The sequence below is a fragment of the Quercus lobata genome, chromosome 1 (genome assembly GCF_001633185.2).
Source record: "Quercus lobata isolate SW786 chromosome 1, ValleyOak3.0 Primary Assembly, whole genome shotgun sequence".
Taxonomy (NCBI): domain Eukaryota; kingdom Viridiplantae; phylum Streptophyta; class Magnoliopsida; order Fagales; family Fagaceae; genus Quercus; species Quercus lobata.
The window spans coordinates 41934991-41962616 of record NC_044904.1 but is presented as its reverse complement, the minus strand read 5'-3'; the positions used below and the strand labels follow the sequence as shown (position 1 = coordinate 41962616).

Below are 27626 nucleotides of genomic sequence, written 5' to 3'. Positions count from 1 at the left end.
GGGTTTTCCTCCCCCTGGAACTGGATGGAGATCAACAGTCAACACAACACCCCCACATGAAAATGGTAGATGGTCTAAATACCTTTTGCATTGCCTCTATCTCTTTACCTAACCTAACCACTGTTCTACTTCTTTCACCTTATTCTTCTCCGTGGAGTACTTGCTTACTTGATTACTCACTATCCCTCTCCATGTTCTCCAAGATTAATTTGGTAAGTTGATGTAGTCAATAACAATGATTAATTGGATAGGTGTTTATGAGCATTAGATCTCATAAGAATCTACAATTTAATAAAGATTGGGCTGTAAATGAACTAAACAGTTCCAGCTCAGCTAGGATAACAACTTGCTTTATATTCATTTGTTTAGTAAATAAGTCAAGCTCAGACCCAAGTTTAAGCTTAACTACTAAATGAGTCAAACTCAAATATAATAATTTGTTCGTAAACATGAGAATTCAATTAAACTATATATAATAATTATATTTTTTATATGTATACTTGTTTAAAAATTTACTTATATAGACTTAAGGTTTGATTTTATAAATTTGTAAATAAGTTCATATGATAGTGAATTATTATTTGTATTATTTGTAGCGTATTGAGGAGGCAAGTAAGTCCAAGCTTGCTAGACCACAACCAAACAGTCACCACCTCAACCCAAATAAATCCCAAATAGTTGCAAAAGACACATGCTAATATTTCCCAATGGGATTTCTCATCATGGTAAATGATTCGAGTTTTGTTGAGTAGTAAATGATTGGATCTGAATGAGTCTATTTATAGGCTCAATAGGCCTCAAGAATTTACTACCAAAATTAATATGATTTATTAGGTCCATTATCATGATATAGTGGGTGTTATAAGATTAATTGCTGGATATTACCTCATCCCTTCACCTCCTCTTTGCTCACGTATCTAGCACAATATCTGAATCAATACATATTAGTCCATTAATCACCACAATAAAAAGGAAAAAAATAATCTCTCTCATTTTTAATGTGGGATTAAACATTTTCACTAACTCCTCATCTTTCATATTAACTTTCACATCTTTATATTTATGTTGTAATATAAATTAATTTTAATTATATAATATTAAAATGCTCCAACATATATATATATATATATATATATATAAAAGATTTGAAATTCTCTCTCTCTCTTTTATTATTATTATTATTATTATTAATATTTTTATTTTAGAATCTTTTAGATTTGAAATTCTTAAATAACTATTTTTTTAATCTTAATTTAGATTTGATGTGTATTTTTTTTGGTACCAAATATAAATAATTAAAAGCAAGTGAATTCAAAATTTGCTTTGATAAGCCAATAAGATCGATGCCTCCCACCCCAAACATTTGGAATAAGTGACCGTTCATAGAGTCTTCTCTACTCCCTAGTCCAAGATACACACTTCAATATCTCACCCTCTGTGCGGCAGAAGCCCACGATGAGCGATAACACCCCCTGATCTTTGGGCCTACAAGGCAGTTGTGAGCTCTAAAGCCCAATCCCTCCCAAACAGCTTAATACCCTACTTGGGTTTCAAGCCCGCGTCACAAGGCTCGACGAATTCAAAATGTGCTATTTATGAATTATGAGTACTTTATTATGAAACATAGATTCCAGTGCACATTGTTCATTGTGTTGGATATTAGAAACATAGGTATCTATACTATGAGCATAATAGGATTAACCTTTTTGGACTCGACTTTTATGTTTATGTAGTTTAGAAATACCTCTAAACTCTTGATTTAACTAGGAAAAAAAATTTGAGGACAAACTAATAAAAATATATCTCTAACTCCACTTAAAATGCTAATAAAATAGGACACTCTTCTACTAATCCATGTCTTCATAACAAATTTATCCTTTTTTTTTTAAAGGAAGATTATGACACTAGACAAAAAAAAAAAAAAAAAAAAAAAAACCCTCTCATCCCACGTGTAAAGCGCATGTGATAAGATTAGTATTATATATGACTTTTTAGCTAATTCTTTTGGGATAATTCCTAATTTAATTTTGAAAATGACCCAAAATGCTGCTAAGGTTCTATTAAGACTTCACTATATATATATATATATATATTTTTTTTTTTTTTTTGAGAACAAGACTTCACTCTTTTTTATTTTATTTTATGAAAATATCGTAACTTTATTAAGAAGAAGATAATACCATTACATCTTGAGCCAAAACTGACTCAATATAATAAGATTTTCCTTTATCTAAGCTACAGAATCAACACAATTCCTAATATATTGAGCTAAGATGTGTGCAAGACAATTTGCTTCCTGCCGACAGTGGTGGCTCTAGGAATTTTATTTAGGGTGGTTATTAAGAAATTTAAACTATCACAATATTTTTCTTGGTACCATTTTTTAAGGAAAAATGAAATTAGAAATTATTTTTACTAAAAAGGTTGAACAAGCTACAAATTTTATATTTTTGTTTTATAATAGGTTTTAGAAATTAGAAATTTTATCTTTGTGTCCCAGGAATGGTCTTCTCTGTCCTAATTCCTTGTGCAGCACAATACTCACTGAACCCTCTATCTATGTACTTTCCTCCATTATCTGACCTCAAACATTTTACTTTCTAATCTGTTTCTGTCTCAACCATGACCTTTCACTTCTTAAAAGTTTCAAATACATCAGATTTATTTTTCAGAAAATAAACTCATACTTTTCTGCTTGAGTCATCAATGAAAGTGATGTAGTACCTTGAACCTCCAAGGGATGCAACCGGAGAAGGCCCCTACAAATCAGTATGTACTAATTTTAATTTTTCAGCCTTCGATGTCCTACCAGTTTTCAAGAAGCTCACATTTTTCTGCTTTCCTAAGATGCAGCTTTCACACATTTCAAAATCAATAAACTTCAATTCTGGTAGTTTTTCTTTTGACAACAGCATCTTCATCCCTTTCTCACTCATGTGACCAAGCCTACAGTGCCATAAGCTTGTATCAGTACTTATATCAGTAACTACAATTATATCTCTTGGACGTGAGGTCATACATAGAGTACTAGTCTTCTTTCCCAGAGTCAATACCCTAACTCCATTTGTAACCTTCCAAGTACCACCAACAAATAGTATTGCATGTTCTTCATCATCAAGTTGTCCAACAGAAATCAGATTCCTCCTCAGGTCAGGAATATGTTGAACCTTCTCTAGTAACCAAACAGATCCATTGGGCAACAATATCCGGATGTCTCCCATACCCACAACATCTAAGGCTGAACCATCAGCCAAATACACTTTACCAAAATCACCTGCAACATAATTTTGTATGATTTCTCGGTGTGGAGTGGTATGAAATGAAACTCCTGAATCTAAAACCCAGTCATCAAGTGGACTGTCTACTGTGAGAAGTAATGCATCCTATACCTCTTCTGTTATAACATTAGCAGAATCATCTTCATTCTTCTTCTTAGGACATTTGCATTGCCTCCTTAAATGACCTGTTTTCCCACAGTTTTAGTATTGTACTTGTTGGCCTGATCTAGATTTGCTTCTGTTCTTATTATAATATTTGGATTTTGATCTGCCCTGGTTTGAATTTCTATCATTACCTCTGCCTCTTGTCTCAAGGTTTAGGACAGAACCAGATCCTAAGGTTTCGCCTGCATCTCTTCTGTGAATCTCCTCAGCTAGAATTAAATCTAGTATATTATTGTACTTGAACTCTTCCTCAGCTAGAATTAAATCTAGTATATCATTGTACTTGAACTTTTCCTTTCCTGTAGAATTATTTATTGCTATCCTCATTGTCTCCCAACTGTTTGGCAAAAAAGTCAAGACGATCAGAGCACGAATCTCATCATCAAAATCAATTTCTACAAATGACAATTGATTTGTGATAGTGTTAAATTTATTTAGATGTTGTGCTACTGATACATTCTCTATCATCTTCAAATTGAACAGTTTCTTCATCAGATGCACCTTGTTGTTTGCTGACGGCTTTTCATACATACCAGACAAAGCCTTCATCAGATCTGTTGTGGTCTTCTCCTTTACAACATTGTGTGCAACAGACCTAGACAGAGTTAACCTAAAACCTGTCTGTCAAGAAGCGCCCATTCCTCAGCCTTTATAGTCTCAGGTTTTGTCACCATTCCTCAGCTAGAATTAAATCTAGTATATCATTGTACTTGAACTTTTCCTTTCCTGTAGAATTATTTATTGCTATCCTCATTGTCTCCCAACTGTTTGGCAAAAAAGTCAAGACGATCAGAGCACGAATCTCATCATCAAAATCAATTTCTACAAATGACAATTGATTTGTGATAGTGTTAAATTTATTTAGATGTTGTGCTACTGATACATTCTCTATCATCTTCAAATTGAACAGTTTCTTCATCAGATGCACCTTGTTGTTTGCTGACGGCTTTTCATACATACCAGACAAAGCCTTCATCAGATCTGCTGTGGTCTTCTCCTTTACAACATTGTGTGCAACAGACCTAGACAGAGTTAACCTAAAACCTGTCTGTCAAGAAGTGCCCATTCCTCAGCCTTTATAGTCTCAGGTTTTGTCCCCAAAAGAGGTAGATGCAATTTCCTCCCATAGAGATAATCTTCAATCTGCATCCTCCAATATGTGAAGTCTGTGCCATTAAATTTTTCTATTCTAGACGCCTTTCTTGCTTCCTCTACCATTGCTCCCACTCAACCTAACCCTAGGCTCTGATACCAGTTGTAGGGAATTAACCTGAATTCCCAACCTGTGAGGGAAAAAAAAAAAAATAGAGAAAACAAATGCTAAAGAAAACAATCACAGCACAAGACAATATTTATGTGGTTCGACAATTTGCTTACATCTACAGAATTGCAGGGATTTTTGTATTTTCCTTGATAATAGTGAAGTCCCTGCAACTTCGTGGATGTAAGCAAATTGCCGAACCACGTAAATATTGTCTTGTGCTATGATTGTTTGCTTTGGCGTGTGTTTTCTCTATTTTTTTTTTTTTTTGTTTCTTACAGGTTGGGAATTCGGGTTAATTCCCTACAAAGTGACACTATATCAAGATGCCCAAGTTCATGATGGTTGCCTTCCCAGTTTGAAGCTTCATGGTGATGTTCAGTATGAGCACAAAAGTTGTTGGCATGATATCTTTGAAGCAATAAGTCAGGCTCGTCTTTTCATATACATTGCAGGGTGGTCGATGTACCAGAAGGTTAAACTGATTCGAGATGGTAATAATGCAACAGATTACATGTTGGGGGATCTTCTCAAAATCAAGTCACAAGAAGGTGTAAGAGTGCTGCTCCTTGTATGGGATGATCCTACCTCTAGGAGCATTTTGGGTTTTAAAACAGTAAGGAACTAAGAAATTTTACTAGCATATGTCACCACTATTCTATTATATAGCACAATTTAGGATCAAATATCATTATATACTTTGCTGGTTAAAATTTTTTTTGTCTTCAAACACTACAATGGTTACTGAATTTCCTTATCATTATGGTTTTTTGTTTTGTGAAGTGAAATTACAATAGAAATACAATTTTGTTTTATTCCTCACAATAGCCCTTCTGAATTTAGTCGAGATTTCAATTATCAGACAATGAATTATCTAGTTTGTATTTATTTGTACACGTTCCATTATTTATCTTTTGCTCAAGTTTTTCTTCCTTTGTATGGTCCACTTAATGGCAGGAAGGTAAACCACAATTCAAGTGGCTGACCCCAAGCAGCTTATTATCATTTAAATTTATGATTTGAGGAGAATTATGCATCATTTTTCTCTTTCTTGCATCAAGTGGTTATTTTTATATCCTTTGTCATTATGTATTCACCGATTTCTATGAAATGCAGGAAGGCATCATGCATACCAATGATGAGGAGACTCGCCATTTTTTTAAACACTCTTCAGTGCAAGTTCTACTCTGCCCCCAATCTGTTGGAAAAGGACATAGCTGGATCAAAAAGCAGGTTTGATATAGATAAGTTGCAATATATTTATCTATTGTCCAACTACATGCCGTTGCTTTGAATGCAGCAGCTACAGAATTGCGTCTCATAATCTTACCTGATGCTGCTTTATTGGATGAACCTATTAAATCTTTGTCTTTTGTGTATTTAGTGGTGTGGTTCTTTATTGGATGTATTTGCATACAAACACACAAACACACAAACATAGCATTTACTATTTATATGAGTGTTTTATACATATGTGTGTATGTATGTATTTATGTATTTATTTATTTATATAGATATGCACGTATTTCTCAAATGAGATTTTCTGTATTGGTACTTGCTTTGAATTTCTTGTTTTCTTATGTTTTATTATTAGGAAATTGGAACAATCTATACCCACCATCAGAAAACAGTGATTGTGGATGCGGATGCAGGTCACTATAAACGAAAGATCATGGGATTTGTTGGAGGTCTTGATTTATGCATGGGCCGATATGATAGTCCTAAACATCCTCTTTTTAGGACTTTACAAACAGTGCATAAAGATGACTATTGTAACACCAATTTCACGGTAAATCATTTGTTTAATTTTTTTAGTTTCCATGAGTGCAGTTGATCCAGATTTTGGAATATCATTATTCTCCTTTTTTTGTCCTATGATATATCTGGCAAAGATGAATATTTTATTTGCAAAACTCATGCATACATGTATGATTTTGTTAGTGTAACTGAGAAGAACTAAAATTATTATTGTTGAAAAAAACAGACAAACACCCAAGCAGTTGCTTGATGTACATTCCAATAACAGGATGCAATAACATACATATGGTTTATTAGTTATTGTGTTAATTTTGTCTCATCTTACACCTGAAATATAAGAGACAAGGTTGAGCATAAGGAATTAACTTTAGAAAATATGATAAGTTTCATGTGGGTATTTTCCCCCCCATTTTATCCTTTATTTGACTTCTACTTAAACTAGGAGCCTCTTGTTGGCTATCCAAGAGAACCATGGCATGATTTGCATTGTCGTATTGAGGGTCCAACTGCATATGACATCTTTACCAATTTTGAGGAGCGTTGGCAGAAGGCATCACAACCTCATTGGCTTGAAAAGCTAATAAAAACATCATCACATGATGATGCTTTACTTAAGATCGAAAGAATTCCTGACATCATTGGGATATTAGAGTTTCCTTGCCAAACTCAGAATGATCCAGAGGGTTGGCATGTACAGGTACAATTGATGTCAATCTTCTATTGGAGTTGGATTTTTCAATTCATGATTTCTTTTTTCTTTTTTTTGAGACTAAAATTTGCCACAATTGAAGGTTTTTCGTACAATTGATTCCAATGCTGTGAAAGGATTTCTAGAGGACCCAAAAGATGCTATGAGCATGGTGAGAAAAATCCTTGGATATTCAACTCACTTGTTAAAATAAGACATTTGATTATTTCCCAATGGAGGTAATGAACTAATATGTTTACATTGTTGTAACAGAATCTCTTATGTGGGAAGAATGTACTGATAGACATGAGCATACATACAACATATGATGTGCATGAAATATATACAATAAAGTACTCACATATCTACATATTTAGCCTTATTTTTATGTTATTTTGTGACTGATTATATAATATCTTTGTGTTGTAGGTAACAAGGGCTTCATATGCAAAGTGGGGCTAGGCCAATTGAATCAAGCCAAATTACATCCAGCTAGGCATGAATTCAAGAAAAGCCCAGCCCAATTAAATATAAGTCCAATTGGAGCAAGGAATCAAAGGAAATTTGCACCAAATCTAAGTCCAATTCGGATTAGGATTCCAGATTGCATATCAGTTAGTATTTTTGGCATAACTTTCGGCTCAAATGTCCAATCGAGATGATTCAAGTTGGGCTGAAAATTTAACTTAAAGGGCTACAACTTTGTAGTTTAGCAAAAGTCCGAATTCTGAAGTTAAGTGGGCCAAAATAGTCGGTTAATTGAAGCCTAAAAATCTACGATTTTCTCCAAACGGGAATTTAACTTGTAATAGGATTCCTTGACCTATTTAAAGGCTCTTTAGGGCAAAATTCAGAGGGGGGCTGAGGCTAGTGCTAGGGTTGAGGGCTGAGGGTTGAATGTATAGAGAGTGCAGCTACTTCTTTGGTTTTCTTCCATGACATTTAATTTTATTTTATTTGTCTAATTTAATGTTTAGTATTTTATTTTTGTGTTTTCTTTCAATTAGCATGTGTAGCTAAATTTATAATTAGGGTTGAGGATGAAACCTTATTAAGGATTATTAGTAATATTTATGTGATTTGATTTTTCCCACAATAATTGTTCTTTAATGATTTAAATTGTTCTTGTTTCATATCAATTGACTAAGATGAAATTCTAGATATGAGTTCAATCATGTTTTTCTCATGATTTAGGATTTATCTTAATTAATTGAATGATTGGTTTATTAATTCTTGATTATAAAATTGGATATCACTTGTATTTGTCTGTCAATGGATACAATTTATGATTTGATTTTAAGAATTGGATATATCTTGTGATTTGTTTGGCTACGGATACAATTGATGATTTGATTTTATACTTAAGAAGCGAAGAAGAACATGTTTTAGATTTTTAAACATAAGTTTTAATGATGATATTTTCCATGATAGCAAGGTTGATTTCTAGATTATCATGTAGTGGTTGGGAAAAATTAATGATCATAAATATATGCTGATATGAATTAACAAGGCAGATTCCAAAACCTTAATTCCTTTCTCTTGATTGTTTACATCCTTTTTATTGTTTTATATCTTTTGCTTAGTTTAACTATTTGCTTAGTTTATTTAATTGCAAATAACCAATTTTTATTAAACTAAATTAGGATTAATTTGGTTAAGGTTTAATTAATTTTCCTACGTTCATACAAGTCCCTGTGGGTTCGACCTCGTTCTTGTCCAACTATACTTCGGTAGCTTCGTACACTTGCGAGTACTTTAAAATTTCACAACAGCATATGTGAAGGCAATCCATGTTGCCCAAAAATTCATTTATATTGAAAACCAGTACTTCCTTGGGTCATCATACAATTGGGATTCTCACAAAGACTTAGGTGAGGAACTCTAACAAATGAGGTTAAGAATAAAGAAGTGAGACATAATTCTGTATCTTTAGAACATACTACTATAAAAATCATCCTTCGTTACTTTTTTCTTTTCTTGAAATTTCCTTGCCAGCATGGAAATGGTATTCAAAGCGATTCCATTTCTTGTTGAATGTTTCAGTCCTTGAATTTCTATTACTAATATGTGATGTAGGTTGTCATAAAATTTAATTAGAAAAAATATAATACTTTCTTAGTCAAATTTTAGTATAAATGCTCTGTCAATTTTTGGTTTTGCAATCTAGTTACTGCCTTGATTTTGATTTTATTTACATAACAAGAACACAAACAGAGATTTATGTGTTTCTTACAAGTATGTGATCCAACCCAGTGACTTGCAAAAGGAAAAAAAAAGGCATTACTGGACATGGTCATATAGCACTGGTGTTTCAGATATGAGAATTTTGATATAGCAAAAAGCTAAAGATACAGATGCTCTTGTTGTGTTGTCTTGGTGTAATCCAATTTAATTCTCGGACAGGGTCTCAACACAATTAGCTTGGTGGCCAAAAACCATGTTTATTTAATAATATTGATATACTATTTGAATTTTTAAATGTGATAGTTCTACAATAAGCTGACTTGCAGTATTTTATGCTATTTTGAATCGTTTCTGGTAATTGTCTATGTGGCAAGAAAGGTATGCTCTTTCAATTTTTCAGAGGATATTGGAGAAGAAATAATAACAAGTTGGGTTAGGTTGGGAACATCATTGAATTCATAGTAATAAGCAATAAAGTATACTTTTCCCTGTAGGTGCCAATAATTTAATACCGATGGAAATTTCTCTCAAAATTGTTAACAAAATAAAAGCGAATCAGAGGTTCTCTGCATATATCATTATCCCAATGTGGCCAGAAGGTGTTCCTACAAGCACTCCCATTCAGCGGATTCTCTATTGGCAGGTAGATTGTTATTCGCTTTTCTCATTTGATGCATGCAGTTGTCATGTCTATCAGTTAGAAGTCAACACTAATGCTTAAGACTGTAAGGCATTGTTTATGGGTTTCTTGCCACATAATTTTTACCTGGTTTTATTTTGATTTCTGCAACATAAAACAATGCAGATGATGTATGAAATGATTTACAATGCTTTAAAAGGAGGTTAGACTTGAGAACAAATGAGCCACAAGACTATTTGAATTTCTTTTGCCTGGGCACCAGATACGGAAGACAGTTAAGGTGCAAGAAATTATGCTGCCGTAAAGACTCCTCAAGTATTTCCCTTTATTTGCCTAAGTACAATTTTTAGTTTTCTCTTTCCGAAAGTTAAGTTTTCATTTACAGTTAGATCATTCTTTCACCTTTTTAGTCTTGCTTAAGTGTACTGTATGTTGGTTATGTAAGCACTTACTCAGAAGCGTAGGCGTTTTATGTTTTATGTCCACTCTAAGGGAATGATAGTGGATGATGAGTATGTGATACTAGGATCTGCAAATATAAATCAGTGGTCCATGGAAGGCACCAGAGGCACTGAAATTGCAATGGGTGCATATCAGCCTTATCATACCTGGGCAAGCAAACATTCTAGTCCACATGGACAGGTAAGCTTAACAAAACAGAACTCTTTGACCTCATTGCTAGATATGTCTGTGTAAATGTACATGTAAAAGATGCTAAGTGAACTAGAAGGCTACCAGTATAGGGGAAAAAAATTCCATTAAGTTTCATTAAAGTTGAGGAAGATATTTTCACCATAATAAAATAGTAATTCATTGCAAAATTATTGATAGGCCAAGAATGTATTGACCCCTTTTGGTAAATTAATCAATTAATTAGCCAAGTGAATTAATTAGATTTAATTACATGCAATAAGCGTGGTAGCACAAACAAATCACCAACTAAATTAAATGCAGTGGAAAATAAATTTGACACAGGTGATTTGTTTATGAATGGGAAAAACTATCGAGGCAAAACCCGACCGACTGAACTTAAGGTCACTCCTCCTGAGAATCCACTATTATCAAAACAAGAGGTTACAAGTAAAAGGAATCCCAGTATCTCATACCAACATAAAGTTGAACCTTTACCCCAATTGGACTTGTATTGTAGCGGCAGATTAAATGCACAAATCCCAGTATGTGACTAACTCCACAGCAACCCTTTGATTGTTGTAGTTGATTTGTAACAGCTTCACATAAAAACACCAATAAGATCTTCAATGATGGTGTGAGAGACTTTGCTTGATTGTTGTAGTTGATTTGCAACAGTTTCACATAGAAACACCAATAAGGTCTTCAATGATGGTGTGAGAGACTTTGCTTGGTTACAAAACTCAAAGGCATACAAGAAACGCAACAAGAACTCTTTCTTCTGTAAGAGGAGGTTAGGTCTTCAAAAATAAAACCTTATGTAGCAGTAATCTCTTCGTTTAATGCATGAATTCCAGTATATGATTAACCAATGATACACGGATCCTAGTACGTGATTAACTCTACATCAACCCTTTGATTGTTATAGTTGATTTGCAACAGCTTCACATAGAAACACCAATAAGATCTTCAATGATGGTGTGAGAAACTTTGCTTGGTTACAGAACCCAAAGGCGTACAAGAAACGCAGCAAGAACTCTTTCTGCTATAGGAGCAGGTTAGGGTTTCAAAAAGAAAATCTTATGAAGCTCTCTAGGGTTAAGTTTTTTTTTTCCACCTCCTTTAAATAGGAGCTTAATGGGCTCTCCTATTCCAAATAGGTTTACACAAACCTTGGGCTTTCCTAATCTAATAAGGATTATACAAACTCACAAACCTTGAGTTTTCCTAGTTCTATAAGGATTATACAAATCCATAAGGATTATGAAGCTCTTTAGGGTTATGTCTTTCTTTTTCCACCTCCTTTAAATAGGAGCTTAATGGGCTCTTCTATTCCAAATAGATTTACACAAACCTTGAGCTTTCCTAGTCTAATAAGGATTATACAAACTCATAAGCCTTGGGTTTTCCTAGTCCTATAAGGATTATACAAACCTATAAACAAATAGTCTTTTAGAATAAAAACATTGCTGGCTATAGTCTGAATCTTGTGAGCTCGATAGATCAAGACATGTGTCGAGCTTTAATGAATCTCGACAGATTGAGCTTCTGTCGAGGAGGTATCAAGACCTGCAGATTGTACTTTTCTTAAGCAGTTCTTGAGTAATTTTCATGTCTTCAATATAACCACTTGAAATGATCATCTTGAACCTACTTAGATTTACCCAAATACAAGTAAAGTGCATTTTGTCAAAGGAAATGCTTATTACATAAAAATATGTCCTTAACAATCTCCCATTTTGGCAATCCATGACAAAATCACAAGAGTACATTGAATGTCCTAGAATACATTATACTTAAAATTATAGAATAAATAAGCTTAGTCTAAAAGATCTGAACATTGGAAGTTGCTGCAAGAAGAAGGTTCGAAATCTTGACTTGGCTTTAACTTGTCTTTCTTGAAAGGCGCTAAACAAAACATATCAAGGTACCATGTGGAAAATAATGACAAGTTAAATAAACAAGAAACATGTGTACAAAGAGAGAAAAGACACAACACATGTGAGATAGAGTGAAACACATACATCATCATCAAATATAGAAACAACATATGATGTATGTAAATAAATACAAAACCAAAAGATATACAACACAAAAAAATATATCAGTATCAAAGTATTTCAAACTAACTCTCCCCCTAAGTTAGTTACATAAAAATCTTTATTCCTTTTAACATGAAGTTCTCCCCCTAAGTCTATTACTCCCCTTGAGGAATGACATTCAATTCTTAAATTTCTCCAACTTTTTGACATGATTGTCAAAGGGCATAAAAAGCAAAAAGACTTGACTGAAGACAGAAAAAAATAGACACAGAGGGAATGAGGAGAGCAAGGAACCATAAACCTATAAGAAAAAGAAAACATAAGCACAACAAGAAGAGGTTTAAGAAAGAAAGAAAAGATAGAACAATGCATGGCAATGTTAAAATGACCATATATATAGAAATTTTATCTCGATGGATCGAGGAGCTGTCGAGATTTGTCGAGCACTAAATCTCGATAGATATGAATTTGTTAAGGTGTTGTCGAGAATCTGTTGACGGCAAAAGTTCCTTGATGGATCGAGATTCTGTCTAGAATCTATCGGCCAGATAGAAAGCTTCTCGATGGATCAAGAAGCTATCGAGTAGCTATCAAGACAAAGTCTAGAATGCTTGATGGATCGAATATGCGATAAGATTTGTTGAGAAAAGAAGTCCAAGGGGCTTGATAGATAGAAATTTGTTGAGGATCTGTCGAACTTGATAAAAAAAAAGAGTTTTTCAAAGAGTGGAAAAACACAAAGAGATGAATGCAAACAAACAAGCTACTCAAATATAGATCCAATCAACATGTTAAACTCTGAAAAACATCTCTTAACAAACATAATGCAAAGCATTCATAGATCCAAAACACACACACATATACACACACTAAACAAGTCTAATCAATTTTATATTTAAAAAACAAGTTAAGACAGTTTAGTGAGCATACAATAGCACATGTATCCCTTGTGATGGCCAAATCACATTATACCTGCACATGTATCAAAAGTAGCAAAGAATTTGTGTGTTGTGTGTGAAAACATAGCAAGAGTATATAAGTGTCTCATATTATGACAATTTAAGATATGAGAGAATCAATTTAACTCACACACAATCATAATTGCTTGATGGGGATTATCACCTTTGATTTATATCCTATAACTCTCACATCTTCTAGAAACATGCTTGCAACCATATTTAAAAACATTTTGATTCTTTTTGCTTTTATATTCTTTGCATATTTTTTTCTTTTTAAGCATATCATGCATTGGCATATAAGAGAGAAAGAAGAAATACCTAATTATGTTAAGCCACAAACATCACAATTTTGCTATGCCGAAGCACACAGATGTTATACATGATTGGCGGGCTTTAGCGGTAAGATGATTATTTATGCTTTTCTTTTAGGATTTTTTAGTCATTCTCGTCAAAAAGAGTGATATGAGTGTTAAGTACAAGAAATTAATTAATCTTACTCATCCCAAACACGAGCTACAAAGCTCACTTGTTTAGTTGTGGATTGAGATGCTCATATAAGTTACAAAAGATACAAAATTTAGAAAACTTTGTTTCAATGACCATTCAAGGTACACAAGTACCAATATATACAAAACACACATTGTTTTTGTATTTTTCTGATTTTTTTTTTTTTAAATTTGGAAAAAAAAAAAACCAACCAAACAAAAATAGACAAACAACATGAAGGTATGAAGATAGATGCAAATGCATGAAAGCATGATTCCAAAAACAGATAAGAAATCAAGCAAGAAAGTCCTATTTTAGATAGAAAGAAATAAAGTAGAGGACAACAGAAAAGACAACTAAATCTTAAGTTCCTTTCTCACCCACATAGCGCGAATCTTTAGCCGTGAAGATGAAAAGGCACGTGTCCTAGTATGACTACTAAAGGACATAGAAGAATTATAATTCTCCTGAAATTGAGTCAAAAAGCTCAAAGCTTTTAATAACTCACCAAGAATAGGTACAGATCCTTTAGACAAAGGATGTGACCTATTTGAGGCACGCTTATAAGGAAACAACTTGAAATAATTAGGAAGAGTGTGACCAGAAACATCACAATGGTGACAAACATGAGTAGTTTTCGAATTACTATGCTTCCTAAAAGGAGTTCTAACCTTAGAGGTTGACAAAAACCTTAATTTAGGACAATTTGGCCTAATATGACCAACAATATGACAATGATGACAAGTAGGGAAAAAAAACAGAATTTATATTCAACCTGGGAGGAGTTTTAGACATAGGTTTAGAAACTTCAGATTTAACATCAGATATTTTACCTTTGTCTATCCTAGCAAAATTAGCCTTCAACTCTTTATTATTCCTTTTAAATGGAGGAATATAAAAATCTTTTTCTTTTGAGTTAGGCTCAACAGCAAGTTTGACACTAGTTAATTTTTCAACTTCAGTTTTAAATTCAACTAGTTGCCCTTCCAAACTTTTAATTTTGTCCACCTGAGATGAAATTTGATTTTTAAATTTCTCATTCAAATTATTAGCTTCATCCAATTTTGCAATCAATTAATCTCTTTCAAGTTGACCTTTTTAAGATTAGCTTTTAATTTTGTAGAACATTCAAGAGATTTCATACAAAAATTATAAAGTTTGCAATAGGCATCTTGAATATCATCATCATCATTCAACACAAGATCATGCAATTCAAAACAGTCAAGAGTTTCCATGACAACGGGGGTCAATGGATCACATAGCAAAGATTAAAACCTAATCAGAGTGTGCCCGCTCTAATACTACTTGATAAGCCAAGAATGTATTGACCCATTTTGGTAAATTAATCAATTAATTAGCCAAGTGAATTAATTAGATTCAATTATATGCAATAAGCGTGGTAGCACAAACAAATCATCAATTAAGTTAAATGTAGCAGAAAATAAATTTGATACAAGTGATTTGTTTACGAATGGGAAAAATTACCGAGGCAAAACCCCACCAGGTGAATTTAAGGTCATCACTCCTGAGAATCTACTATTAGTAAAACAAGCGGTTAAAAGTAAAAGGAATCCCAGTATCTCATACCAACTTACAGTTGAACCCTTACCTCAATACCCAATTGGACTTGTATTGTAGCGGCAATCTCTTTGTTCAATGCACGAATCGCAGTACGTGACTAACTCCACAGCAACCCTTTGATTGTTGTAGTTGATTTGCAACAGTTTCACATAGAAACACCAATAAGATCTTCAAATTTTCAATGATGCTGCCCCAATACCCAATTGGACTTATATTGTGGTGGCAATCTCTCCGTTTGATGCACAAATTGCAGTACGTGACAACCAATGATGCATGGATCCTAGTATGTGACTAAATCTACAGCAACCCTTTGATTGTTGTAGTTGATTTGCAACAGTTTCATATAGAAACACTAATAAGATCTTCAAATTTTCAATGATGCTGCCCCAATACCTAATTGGACTTGTATTGTAGTGGCAATCTTTCCGTTCGATGCACGAATTGCAGTACGTGACTAACCAATGATGCATGGATCCCAATGCGTGACTAAATCCACAGCAACCCTTTGATTGTTGTAGTTGATTTGCAACAGTTTCATATAGAAATACCAATAAAATTTTCAAATTTTCAATGATGTTGTGAGAAACTTTGCTTGGTTACAGAACCCAAAGGTATACAAGAAATACAGCAAGAACTCTTTCTTCTGTAGGAGGAGATTTCAAAAAGAAAACCTTATGAATCTCTCTAAGGTTAGGTTTTTCTTTTCCACCTCCTTTATATAGGAGCTTAATGAGCTCTCCTATTTCAAATAGGTTTACACAAACCTTGGGTTTTCCTAGTCCTATAAGGATTATATAAATTTGTAAACAAATAGCCTTTTAGAATAAAAACGTTACTGGCTATAGTCTGAATCCCGTAAGCTCGATAGATCAAGACATGTGTCGAGCTCTAATGAATCTCGACAGATCAAGCTTCTGTCGAGGAGGTAGCGAGACCTGTAGATTGCACTTGTCTTGAGTAGTTCTTGAGTAATCTTCATGTCTTCAATGTAACCACTTATAATGATCATCTTGAACCTACTTAAATTTACCCAAATATAAGTAAATTACGTTTTATCAAAGGATATGCCAATTACATAAAAATATCTCCTTACCAATTATCTTGACTAATTTTTTCTTGTGTGAGGCTCTAAGCATTGAAATTTCATGAGCTAGTTAGCAAATTATGTAGGCGTGTTATGTGTGAGTGTTTTCCTTAGTTATTGCTTAGTTGTCTAAGTTTGTGATTATCAAAGCAATAAGTACTTAACAAAAAACAAATGTGTTTGAGTGTGGTTCTGGCTATAGGTTTGCTTGATCTATTTGAAAAAAGCTTATAAATCTCTATGGTTTGTCTTTTGAAGAGGATTCTCTATTTGGCTGTAAATAGCTCAAGGAAATCTGGATCCAGCATCCACATTTCCACAAAACCTCAAATTTGTGGGAATGTGGATTCCCCAAAACATATGGGTGTATCCAGATTCTTAAAGAATGGAAAGTCCCGCCCCACCCCCCCCCCCCCTCTCTTAAATAACTATATTATCTCCATTTAACTAATGAATTTAATGTTAAGATAATAAAATTATAAAAAAAAGTATAAGCTTTTTTTTTTTTTTTTTTTTGTTTAAAGTCGAGAAGTATGAGATTTATTTTCTCCACATAAATAATTAAAATTAAACCACCCAAGTGTCAATCTACAATTACAAAATAGAGCATACAACGTTAATAGTTTATAGTATAGTAACGCAAAGTGTTTTTTATGAATCAATTTATATTTAAAACTAACCAATGCAAGGTGTTTATCCTATGTCATAACTCTTTTATTTGTTTATTTATTTATTTATATGAATTCACATTATACTTTTGGTATCTTTTCTTTTCTTGCATGAAGAAAACTCAAAACATATATTTCAAGTTTATATATCTTTTTCATATGAACTTTAGATGGAAAAAACAAATAGACAAAAATAAAAAACAAAAGGCAAAAGATGATTCAAAAAATTTAGGAATAAATAACATAAAAATCTCATTTTGTCAAAAATTTTGCCTAACCAATCATGGACATCATTATATTTCCAAGAATCTGGGTTTAGGAGAAACTATTGGAGTCTCCATTATTGATGCTCACCCAGCAAAGTTTAATGTTAATATTGTCTTAAGGAAACAAAAAACAAGTGCTATTGGCATTCATATTTTGATTTCTGTAATTCACCACTATCTTCTTATGTATGGATGCAGATATATGGATATAGAGTATCATTATGGGCAGAGCACATTGGAGCTCTCGAAGGATGTTTCAAGCACCCAGAGAGCCTCGAATGTGTGAGGCGGGTAAAGTCCTTGAGCGAGCTCAACTGGAGACAATATGTAGCTGATGAGGTAACAGAAATGAAGGGTCACCTATTCAAGTATCCACTCGAAGTTGATCGAACAGGGCAAGGTGAAGCCTCTTCCTGGCTGTGCAACATTCCCAGACGTAGGAGGAACTGTAACTGGGATATTTACAGTCATTCAAGAAAACCTCACTATCTGATCCACTTCATGATACCTAATCCTAGAATTGTTGACAATTTAGACCAATTATGTTCCCAATGAAGAGAGTATATATGCTTCCACTCTATGTTTGGCAAATTCCAGTATCTCACATCACGATTTAATTGTACACTTATTTTATTTTTTTGCCCATATTTGTTCATCCATTCTTATTTATCCTAAGGTAGGATTAGAACCTACATTTTTAGCCTATTTGTTCAATTATTAAAGTAAGACTGTAAAGAAGATGACCCTACGTTGGAGCATCTTTTTGTATTGGCTGTGAATTTTCAAAGAAAAGGCTGTTCGGTCCACAATTGAAAAAGAAATATTCTCTAAGTTGAATAGTTCTTCTACCTTCCAATTTCATCTGTTTTTTTTAGTACGGCTTACCAATTCAGCAGTTACATCATGTGATAATATTTTTTAGAAAAAAAAAAAAAAACCAATTACTCTTTAAATTTGGGCAATAGTCATTTTATTAAAGTTTCTTTTTGTCATTTTGATCCATTAAGTTCACATAAGTAAAAATAAGTTTTATGTGAAGGCCACAGGATCGGAGCTCCAAAATAAACGTTCCAACGCTGCTCTAACAAGAATACTTTCCGACAGCTTGAGCCTTCAAGTGTGGTCATTGGGTGGCTCACGGTGTGGAGGTTTAGTGGGGCTCGACGTGACCAACTGAGCAAGGTGATTTGTGGTTTCATTTATATGTTGTTACAGGCAAAATGGTTGAAATTTTGGGATTTATTAGGCAATAATTGAGTGGGTTTGAGATTAATGCTATTCAGTTTTTATTTTACTAAATGTGTGTGTGTGTGTGTGTTTTTTTTTTTTTCATAATGGATGAAACATGGGTTTGAGATTGTAATTCAGTTTTGATATATATATATATATATATATGTATGTATGTATGTATGTATATATTTTCTCCTAACATCTGAAACATGGAGTTGCAAAAATGTTGTGAGGGTTTAACTTTTCATTTGCAATGGTTGGTTGCTTTCTTTTCTTTTCTTTTTCTTCTTCGTTTTCCTTTTTGTTTTTTTTTTTTTTTTTTTTTTTTTTTTTTTTACAAGATAAAAATTCAACTTTAATATAATTTAAGTGTATATGTATGTGAAACTTTCTCTGGGAGACTTGAACCCCAGCTCTTGTCCCCCACACTTTACAAGTACTTATATTTGTGAAGTAACTATCGCGCCAAGGGTGCGTGGTAGTGGTTAGTTGCTTTCAATTGTCGATGATTCGATACTCTAATTAACTTCCATTTAGTGAAATTTTTCTTATTCAATTGTCTTAATTTTACAGTTTATTTTTTATTTAAAATATTTTAATAAATTTTAATTATAAAAAATATATTTCTTCAATGGCTAACAACAACCTTTTTAACGGAAGGATGAACATGGAAACATGGTTGAATTTAATGGACCATGTTAGAGATATTTTAGCCCATTAGCATAGGCCTAAGCCTAATTCTACTTTGTGTGCAAGCCAAGTCTCCTACTTGTACTAGAAGTCTATTAGTCTAGGGTTTAGTCTACTATATATACACATGTTATAATTCATTATAACATAGGATTTGTACTACACTCTAATATATTATTGATGTAGCTCTTTTAGGGTTTCTTCCGTGGATGTAGGCCGTTTGGCTGAACCACGTAACCCTCGTGTGTTATTATATTTTATACTTTATGCTTTCGCTTCCGCATCCATACTAGCATGTTGAACATGGTGTATCAATGCTAATATTTAACATGGTATCAGAGCCACCTTCTTGTGGACATGGTTTTCTGTCCTTGCGGTATTTTTATATATAATGTCAAATAACAGCAAGCATTACAGCCTTTACACATTCTAGTAGTTCTTATATGTTTCATATCCCATACAAAAGCTGTATATACAAAATCGGGATAGGTATCATAGGTTTCCAAAAAGCATTGTTGCTGATTTCCCCTCTTTGCTAGAACATTCGTGCAGCCATTAGCTTCATGGAAAATGTTGTACACCTAGACGGTCCAGTCGCGCCCCAAAATGACAAAAATGAAATTTCAAAATTTTAAAAAGACAATTTTCCAAATTAAAATAGTGTAATTTGTATTTTTTTAATACTAAGAAGTGTAATATCCTAAACATTTGGCATTCAATATTGTCCACATATATAGGATCATTGTTAATTAAAAAAAAAATAGTGACATATGATATAATCGAAAATTAGAGGTTATATATATATATATATATATATATAGAGAGAGAGAGAGAGAGAGAGAGAGAGAGAGAGAGAGAGAGAGAGAGAGGTCAAAGGCCTTGTAGTTGAATTGACACCTCCCCATGCACAAAGTGCTTGGGGTCTGGGGGGAAGGGTTTGAGCCACGGGGTTAGTAACATGTTGTAATTATTTTTCAAAAGAGAGAGAGAGAGAGAGAGAGAGAGAGAAAGGGTAGTATTTATAAATAAGAGAGTTTATACAAAAGTAGCACTCCCTCTCCAAATACATTAAGTCTTATACATAACAATGGCAAATAAAAGAAGGGCAACTATCATATTCTTCCACTTTGCTCTCTTCCCATTTTTGCTAGCCTATCTACACAACTATTAGCCTCACTGAATACGTGACTTGGATGAATGGTCTATTGCTAGTCCAATAAATTCCTGTAATCACAAACCAAAGCAGCAATATCAGATGCCAAATATAACATAGGATTAAGGCTATCCAGACCCGACTGGAGCTCGAAAACTCGGCCAAACCACATGACGTCGACTTGATTCTAGCCCAAACCAAAACTCTAGTCGGTCGGCAGCAGGTCTCTATTTTCAAGAACTGGCACCAGCAGGTCGAGTGGCGAGTTTCCTTCTCCAAAACCTCAGCCACTCGACTTGACCAAAGCTATATGCAAAATCCGGCCAAATTTGGCAAGATCAAGCCAAATTCGGCAAGAACTCGACCATATCTGGTGGGATTTAGCTAGATTCGGCCAAATCACAGCAAATTTCAACAAAAATTTGCAGATTTCGGTGAAAAATTTGCAAATTCCAAATAAGTAAAGTTTGCTACTAACCATTCGACCCAAGCACCACCCGAACCTGAAACCAACTCGATTGATTGACATTGATGGTCAGTTTTGAGTCCCTCCGCCCTCCACCCAACGCCGACAGGTTAGGTCCGAGCTGGGTCCAAAGCTGACCTGACCTAACCCATGGACAAGCCTACATAGGATGTTAACTAATTAATCACAAGTTGTGAACCTACTTCCAAATGATATGTTTATATAATAGCCAATAAAATTGGAGGTTTTTATTTTTTTATTTTTTTTTTTTTTTTTTTTTTTTTTTTTTTTTTAACTGCAACTCTTTAAAGTGATGTGTTGTAATTTCCCTAAACCATCTTACTAATCCGACCTATAAATAAATTGGTTAATTTTATTACGAAACACTAATAAACTATTATTAAGCAAAACTAAAACTAATTTCCTAAATAGTTAACAAATTTATGGTATAAAAAAATAGATATTATATTCAAATATGATGTCCCTTAAGATAAATTCTCATAGATCGGCACTCCGTTTAACGACCGAGACAGAGTTCTTTTGGACAATAGGAATCGTATCCAAATCCAAGTCAACACGGTATAATATACAGTACTCTGCAGGGGCATCAAGCGCGATCCTCGGCGCACGATAACGAGTAACAATTCACTATCGTCTGTGCACGATAGCAAGTAACAACTCACTATCCAGCAGATCACAAGCGGACAACACTTTTCTTATATAAAGCACAAATTATAGAAATTATTACTGTGACATACCCTTAAAACATGGATTTCCATTATGCTTTATTTTGTGATACCTACCACCCATCTGGTTAGCTCCAATTGACAATTTGGACAACTTTAATGGAACTTGACATTGTGGTAATTGCCAACTTCAACTACTAGAAAAGAATTGGAAAAAGATCATTCTATCCCAGTTTACATTGAAGAAAGAATAATTCTTTTATTCCTTTTACCTCAAAAAACTTCATAACCATAACAAATTGAGCTGAACTTAAGAAAAATAATAATAATAATAAAAAAGACCATTCTTTTGTGGATACCCTAAATCCAGAAACTAAAAACTAAGCTGAAATGCGCTGCCAACTATGTTAACGTAAGAATATATATAATTCGTATTAGAAGAATCAATTTCATGGTTGCATCATGAAGAGCCTTAGGTTCACACACATCTTACATGCAAATACCATGAACAAGAATGAACATATATTTTCTAAAAACGTCTAATTGCTAACAGCAAATGACAACTGCCCACACCAACTAAATACTAATCATGTGACAATTACATAATTCAAAGTGAAATAAAATGCAAATCTTGTGCCAGGGCTGAGCTTTTATCTTTGGAAACCGAAAATCGATATACTTTGGATTCATAGGACGATTTTCTTCACGAGTTGGTGTACCGATAACCTTTAAAAAAATAATAACATTATAAGTTTACACATGATTTTTGATGAAATATAAGTTTACAGATGATTACCAGAAGGTCCAGAATTGCAAGCATTAAAGCATTGACAATCAACCAAACCTTGATAATTTGTACTAGCTGGTCCACCGCCTTTTCTCCAGGCAACTATGACAATTTTTTGATTTGGGTAATTGGTAGAACTTAGAAATATTAGAAGGTCACAGTTGAATTACAAGATTTTTGCTGACTTAAACATTTGTTAAATGGGGATAATTAAATAAATCATTTAATCTAATTTAATTGTTGGTTTTAGTTAGCTCAACTGATAAAGTTTACTATCTTCGAATAAGAGATCTAGAGTCAGGGATTGAGCTAAAATTTAAAATTAGGGGGGTGGTTTTGCTATTGGTTGCATGCGGCGCTGCTAGCTTTGTTGTTTCACCGCTAAAGGTTTTTTAAAATTAAATTATTATTTATTTTGTTTTTTATGTGTATTTTTGCTATTGGGTAAGGACAAAAAAATTTTTGTTTAAAATTTTTAAAACTGTATTTTTAAGTTATTATTGGTAATTTTTGTTGTTAGGCTAATTTTTTTGGGCTTGTATATTTTTTTTTAGATTTTAGGTTTATTAATTTTTTTATGTCCTTTAAAATGAGGAAAATGCTAGAGTTACAAATAAGCCCAGATGCAAACTTATAAGAATTTACTACCTTAGCAGTTTGTAAAAATGTTGTAGAAAAGTTTGTAACTATAGTATTACTCTTAAAAGAATCAATGATTTTGTTAAGGGGGGGGAAAGTGTAATTTTATAGAACAAAATTGCTAAAATTTATACTTATATATATATATTAAATATTATTTACAAAACAATTAGGGGGGACCATTGACCCCATGATCAAAGTCTCCCTCTGTCCATGTCCAGAGTTTAAACCTTAACAATGCCAAAAATCAATGGTATATTCATGAAATGATGTTTTCAAGCATGACCAACTATTCTCCCCCCAAATACACGGCCAGTTGGTCCCTCCCTATTAATGCATGGCCAATTCTCCTTCCCTAAATAATGTGAAGTCATTCCTTATCTCAAATACATGGCTTATTAATCCTTTCCCTAATGGCCAGGTAGTCTAGAAAATAATTGAAAGGATACGGCCGAAAACGTGAAACATCAAACCTATTAGTGACAAGAAGAGAGAGACACGAATTAAAGCAATGGTCATAAGTCTACTCTAACCATACGTGAGAAAATATAAACAAAAGCATTAAACATGATTAGTGGCTTTTGCGACAATCACATGTAGCGCTGTGTTTGGTTAGGATGAAAAGAAATAGGACGAAAAATAGGAAAATAAAAGGGAGAGGAAATTTTAATTATCCATTATTTTGTTGAAGGTAAAAATAAGATAAAAGAATATACGGTGGTTGGAGTTTTCCACTTGAAGCCATCATTTTATTTTAATCCAAAATAGAGATATATGAATGGAGAAATAGAATTTAGAAAAAAAAAAAAATTGCAAAATCTCCCCTCATCATTTTCATCCTTCCATTTTTATATTGGTATAATAGTAAATTAGTTTTCTTTTTTTTTTTTTTTTTTTTTTTTTTTTTACCTTTCTATACTTTATATCAAGCGCACGAGGTGAAAAGTATAAATCTTTTCTATCGTCTCAATCTTTTCCATCCTCTAATCCTCTCAATGAAAGATATAAAATTTTAAACAATTTAGATGTTATACACACACACACACATATAAGGCTCATAAAACTCTCCAAATACCTACACATCTAAAACTAAAACAAAACAAGAGCTCTTTCTTCTTTAGGGATCTAGAGTAAGGGATGGAGCCAAAACTTGAAGTTACGGGGGGTGGTTTTGCTACTGATTGCATGCAGTTGTTCCAGCCTCTAGCTCTGTTGCTTAACTGCTAAGGGTTTTTTTTTTATAATTAATTTATTATTTATTTTGTTTTTTATGTGTTTGTTTGCTTTTGGGTAAGGACAATTTTTTTTTTGTTTAAAATTGTTTTTTAAGCTATTATTGGTAATTTTTGTTGTTAGGCAAATTTTTTTGGGCTTGTATATTTTGTTTTAGATTTTAGGTTTATAAATTTTTTTATGCCCTTTAAAATGAGGAAAATGCTAGAGTTACAAATGAGCCCAAATGCAAACCAATAAGAATTTACTACCTCAGCAGTATGTAAAAATGTTGTAGAAAAGTTTGCAGTTATAGTATTACTCTTAAAAGAATTAATGATACTATTAAGGGAGGGCAAAGGGTAATTTTACAGAACAAAATTGCTAAAATCTATACTTATATATATATACACTAATATTTTTTTACAAAAAAATTAGGGGACCATTGCCCCGGCGCATGGTCAAAGTCTCCCTTCATCTATGTCTAGAGTTTAAACCTTCCCTATGCCATGCCAAAAATCAATGGTGTATTCATGAAATGATGTTTTCAAGCATGACCAACTGTTCTCCCAACCCCCCCCCCCCCCCCAAAATACACGGCCAGTTGGTCCCTCCCTCTAAATGCATGGCCAATTCTCCTTCCCCAAATAATATGAAGTCATTCCTTTTCTCAAATACATGGCCTATTAATCCTTTCCCTAATGGCCAATTAGTCAAGAAGTACGAGACACGAATTAAAGCGATGGTCATAAGCCTACTCTAACTAACCATACGTGAGAAAATATAAACAAAAGCATTAAACATGATTAGTGCCTTTTTGACAATCACATGTGGCGCTATGTTTGGTTCGGATGAAAAGAAATAGGGCAAAAAATAGGAAAATAAAAGGGAGAGGAAATTTTAATTTTCCACTATTTTGTTGAAGTGAAAAATAAGAAAAAAGAATATACGGTGGTTGGAGTTTTCCATTTGAAGCCATCATTTTATTTTAATCCAAAATAGAGATATATGAATGGAGAAATAGAATTTAGAAAAAAAAAAAATTGCAAAATCTCTCCTCATCATTTTCATCCTTCCATTTTTATATGGGTATAATAGTAAATTACTTTTCATTTTTTTTTTTTTTACCTTTCTATACTTTATATCAAACACACAAGGTGAAAAGTATAAATCTTTTCTATCCTCTCAATCTTTTCCATCCTCTAATCCTCTCAATGAAGGATATAAAATTTTAAACAATTTAGATGTTATACACACACACACACACATATAAGGCTCATAAAACTCTCCAAATACCTACACATCTAAAACTAAAACAAAACAAGAGCACTTTCTTCTTTAGGGATCTAGAGTTAGGGATGGAGCCAAAACTTGAAGTTAGGGCGGGGGGGTGGTTTTACTACTGATTGCATGCAGCTGCTCCAACCTCTAGCTCTATTGCTTAACTGCTGAGGGTTTTTATTTTTTTATTTTATAATTAATTTATTATTTATTTTGTTTTTTATGTGTTTGTTTGCTATTGGGTAAGGGCAAAATTTTTTTTTGTTTAAAATTTTTAAAATTGTTTTTTAAGCTATTTTTGGTAATTTTTGTTGTTAGGCTAATTTTTTTGGGCTTGTATATTTTAGTTTAGATTTTAGGTTTTTAAATTTTTTTATGCCCTTTAAAATGAGGAAAATGTTAGAGTTACAAATGAGCCCAGATGTAAACTAATAAGAATTTACTACATCAGCAGTATGTAAAAATGTTGTAGAAAAGTTTGTGGCTATAGTATTACTCTTAAAAGAATTAATGATATTATTAAGGGAGGGCAAAGTGTAATTTTATAGAACAAAATGACTAAAATCTATACTTATATATATACACAGTAATATTTTTTTACAAAAAAATTAGGGGACCATTGCCCCGGCCCATGGTCAAAGTCTCCCTTCATCCATGTCTAGAGTTTAAACCTTGCCTATGCCATGCCAAAAATCAATGGTGTATTCATGAAATGATGTTTTCAAGCATGACCAACTGTTCTCCCCCCAAATACACGGCCAATTGGTCCCTCCCTCTTAATGCATGGCTAATTCTCCTTCCCCAAATAATGTGAAGTCATTCCTTTTCTCAAATACATGGCCTATTAATCCTTTCCCTAATGGCCAGTTAGTTAAGAAAATAATTGAAAGGATACGGCCGAAAACATGAAACATCAAACCTATTAGGGACAAAATTGGCCTTTTCCCTTTTCGCATAAATTATATAGCATTTTGCCCCATTTCCCAGATTAATTAAGGAAATGCCCCTATTTTGAAACTTAATTTTCTCAAAATCGAGTTAAACCTTGTAGTGGCGTTTTAAGGAGCCCTATAGTGATGTTTTAAGGACTTGTGGTGGCGTTTTGGAACTCGAGCTCCATGAACTCGAGTTCCATGCAGGTTTTTTGTTTTTTGTTTTACCTATAACTGGAGATCATGGAGCTCGAGTTCCAAAACGCCATTATAGGTCCTTAAAACGTAATTATAGGCTCATTAAAACGCTACTATAAGGCTCTAGAATTTATTTTTTTTTATTTTTTTATAACTCGATTTTGAGAAGATTGAGTTTCAAAAGAGGGGCATTTCCCTAATTAGTTTGGGAAAGGGGGCAAAATGCTATATAATTTCTGCGAAAAGGGCAAAGGCCAATTTTGTCCAACCTATTAGTGACAAGAAGAGAGAGACACGAATTAAAGCAATGGTCATAAGTCTACTCTAACTAACCATACGTGAGAAAATATAAACAAAAGCATTAAACATGATTAGTGCCTTTTCGACTATCACATGTAGCGCTGTGTTTGGTTAGGATGAAAAGAAATAGGACGATAAATAGGAAAATAAAAGGGAGAGGAAATTTTAATTTTCCATTATTTTGTTGAAGTGAAAAATAAGATAAAAGAATATCCGGTGGTTGGAGTTTTCCACTTGAAGCCATCATTTTATTTTAATCCAAGATAGAGATATATAAATGGAGAAATAGAATTTAGGAAAAAAAAAATTGCAAAATCCCCCCTCATCATTTCATCCTTCCATTTTTATATATTAAGGATATA

At 33.2% G+C, this 27626-nt stretch overlaps 1 pseudogene; it reads left to right on the top strand.

Annotated features, from left to right (window-relative positions):
• Positions 1-62: 62 nt before the first annotated feature.
• LOC115954160 lies at positions 63-18281 on the top strand (annotated as a pseudogene).
• The last annotated feature ends 9345 nt before the right edge of the window (positions 18282-27626 follow it).